Source organism: Musca vetustissima, unplaced genomic scaffold, assembly GCF_032173495.1.
Source record: "Musca vetustissima isolate MV318-11 ecotype Yass unplaced genomic scaffold, APGP_CSIRO_Mvet_v1 utg81901, whole genome shotgun sequence".
Taxonomy (NCBI): Eukaryota; Metazoa; Arthropoda; class Insecta; order Diptera; family Muscidae; genus Musca; species Musca vetustissima.
The window spans coordinates 3,625-7,248 of record NW_026877147.1 but is presented as its reverse complement, the minus strand read 5'-3'; positions in this window follow the sequence as shown (position 1 = coordinate 7,248).

Sequence of the window (3,624 nt, the reverse complement as noted above, 5' to 3'; positions counted from 1 at the left end):
AAGGGCCAGGGAGTCTTTATAGACGAGCTGAAGTTCATAAAAGTTGAAGGGCCAGGGAGTCTTTATAGACGAGCTGAAGGGCCAAGGAGTTTTTATGAACGAGCTAAAGTTCATAAAAACTGAAGGGCCATGGAGTCTTTATACACGAGCTAAAGGGCTATGGTGTCTTTATAGACGAGCTGAAGAGCCAGGGAGTCTTTATAGACGAGCTGAAGGGCCAGGGAGTCTTTATAGACGAGCTGAAGGGCCAGGAAGTCTTTATAGACGAGCTGAAGGGCCAGGGAGCTTTTATGAACGAGCTGAAGTTCATAAAAGCTGAAGGGCCAGGGAGTCTTTATAGACGAGCTGAAGTTCATAAAAGTTGAAGGGCCAGGGAGTCTTTATAGAAGAGCTGAAGTTCATAAAATTTGAAGTGCCAGGGAGTCTTTATAGACGAGCTGAAGGGCCAGGGAGTCTTTATAGACGAACAGAAGGGCTAGGGAGTCTTTGTAGACGAGCTGAAGTTCATAAAAGCTGGAGGGCCAGGGAGTCTTTATAGACGAGCTGAAGGGCCAGGGAGTCTTTGTAGACGAGCTGAAGGGCCAGGGAGCTTTTATGAACGAGCTGAAGTTCATAAAAGCTGAAGGGCCAGGGAGTCTTTATAGACGAGCTGATGGGCCAGGGAGTCTTTATAGACGAGCTGATGGGCCAGGGAGTCTTTAAAGACGAGCTGAAGTTCATAAAAGTTGAAGGGCCAGGGAGTCTTTATAGACGAGCTGAAGTTCATAAAATTTGAAGGGCCAGGGAGTCTTTATAGACGAGCTGAAGGGCCAGGGAGTCTTTATAGACGAACTGAAGGGCTAGGGAGTCTTTGTAGACGAGCTGAAAGGCCAGGGAGCTTTTATGAACGAGCTGATGTTCATAAAAGCTGAAGGGCCAGGGAGTCTTTATAGACGAGCTGAAGGGCCAGGGAGTCTTTGTAGACGAGCTGAAGGGCCAGGTAGCTTTTATGAACGAGCTGAAGTTCATAAAAGCTGAAGGGCCAGGGAGTCTTTATAGACGAGCTGAAGGGCCAGGGAGTCTTTATAGACGAGCTGAAGGGCCAGGAAGTCTTTATAGACGAGCTGAAGGGCCAGGGAGTCTTTATAGACGAGCTGAAGGGCCAGGGAGTCTTTATAGACGAGCTGATGGGCCAGGGAGTCTTTATAGACGAGCTGAAGTTCATAAAAGTTGAAGGGCCAGGGAGTCTTTATAGACGAGCTGAAGTTCATAAAAGTTGAAGGGCCAGGGAGTCTTTGTAGACGAGCTGAAGTTCATAACAGTTGAAGGGCCAGGGAGTCTTTATAGACGAGCTGAAGGGCCAAGGCGTTTTTATGAACGAGCTAAAGTTCATAAAAACTGAAGGGCCATGGAGTCTTTATACACGAGCTAAAGGGCTAGGGTGTCTTTATAGACGAGCTGAAGAGCCAGGGAGTCTTTATAGACGAGCTGAAAGGCCAGGGAGTCTTTATAGACGAGCTGAAGTTCATAAAAGCTGAAGGGCCAGGGAGTCTTTATAGACGAGCTGAAGTTCATAAAAGTTGAAGGGCCAGGGAGTCTTTATAGAAGAGCTGAAGTTCATAAAATTTGAGGGGCCAGGGAGTCTTTATAGACGAGCTGAAGGGCCAGGGAGTCTTTATAGACGAACTGAAGGGCCAGGGAGCTTTTATGAACGAGCTGAAGTTCATAAAAGCTGAAGGGCCAGGGAGTCTTTATAGACGAGCTGAAGTTCATAAAAGCTGAAGGGCCAGGGAGTCTTTATAGAAGAGCTGAAGTTCATAAAATTTGAAGGGCCAGGGAGTCTTTATAGACGAGCTGAAGGGCCAGGGAGTCTTTATAGACGAACTGAAGGGCTAGGGAGTCTTTGTAGACGAGCTGAAAGGCCAGGGAGTCTTTGTAGACGAGCTGAAGTTCATAAAAGCTGAAGGGCCAGGGAGTCTTTATAGACGAGCTGAAGGGCCAGGGAGTCTTTGTAGACGAGCTGAAGGGCCAGGGAGCTTTTATGAACGAGCTGAAGTTCATAAAAGCTGAAGGGCCAGGGAGTCTTTATAGACGAGCTGATGGGCCAGGGAGTCTTTATAGACGAGCTGATGGGCCAGGGAGTCTTTAAAGACGAGCTGAAGTTCATAAAAGCTGAAGGGCCAGGGAGTCTTTATGAACGAGCTGAAGTTCATAAAAGTTGAATGGCCAGGGAGTCTTTATAGACAAGCTGAATGGCCAGGGAGTCTTTATAGACAAGCTGAAGGGCCAGGGAGTCTTTATGAATGAGCTGAAGTTCATGGATTCTTTATTAGCTAGTTGAAGGGTCTCTTTATAGACGAGCTCAAGTTCAGAGACTCTCCAAAGATGAGCTGAAGGGAGCATGTTTTCTTCCTTTAAGTTTTCATTAATCCTCGTACACCCAATTCCGTGGTGCATTTAAAGAATATCTTCACCTGGATGGTTGTTATATATCCAAATTTAGGAACTTATAATTTAACAAATATATAGTTAGAACTGTTTTCCTCACACGCTTAATGTGTTTTCGTCTCACATTTTTTTTCTTTTTCCACTCAAATTTTAATTGTTCACGTTTTCTGTTCATTACCTTGGAAAACATGTTTTGTCATTTCTGTTTGTGGTCAAGACGCACTTAGATGTCAGGCATTTTTATGTGGTCTGAGGGGGAGACAATAAATGTCATAAAATCAACAACCATGCGATAAAGGTGTTAAAACAACAAAGACAATTAAGTAAAAGTGTTGTGGGGACAGTGGAACAATGGAGTAAACCCTTTCAAAGAAATGCTATAGAAAAACTCGATTTCGGTTAAATATTTCACAAAACTCTCAAATTTTATCCGACTGAGAAATTTAGCATAGTATACCAAATTGAGACTAGAATAATATTTGCCAAGTATCCCTTAATCGGTACAAATTAGTTAATACTCCCATAACTATTTTGTCAAATTTTATGTAAATGGTTAAAGAGATTACATCTGTCAACTTGGCAAAAACTTTTTCACAGGCTGCCGACTTTAGACCAGAAGGGCAATTTTTACGTTTTCTTCTAATCGGGTGAGATTTTCAAATCTCTGACCAAAAAAAAAAAAAAAAACACCTTTGAAACTCACGTTTGTGAAGAGGAAAAAGTCAACGGGGATCAAATCCGATGAATAAGGTGGTTTGTTGGAATAATAACGTTTTTATTTTTGTCTAAAACTATCTGATTGATCTTGAACAAGACGGCGCTAAAGGCCACACATGCAATAAGGCCATTATTATTTTATGGAAAAACTCTTTCAACCGTGTTATTTCTCTAAGAGGTGACCATAAAATGGTCATCGACAACTATTTATTGTGGCAACTTACGACTTCAGATAAAGAAGTCCGCCACGAAAAATAAGACGCACGACAACAGCCAAGCCCGTTGATTCAATAACTCAAGGATAAAATTCGGGGACATTGGACAACCACTTTGCGATTTCATTATGCCAAAAATTTCAAGAAAAGGATATAGGTTTCTATGTATGCTCGTGGTGACGACTTGGCTGAATATGTAACAAAATAACATTTCGTATAGGAATTTCCTTAATAAGATGGTTTCTAAAATAGCATTTTTCTTTGA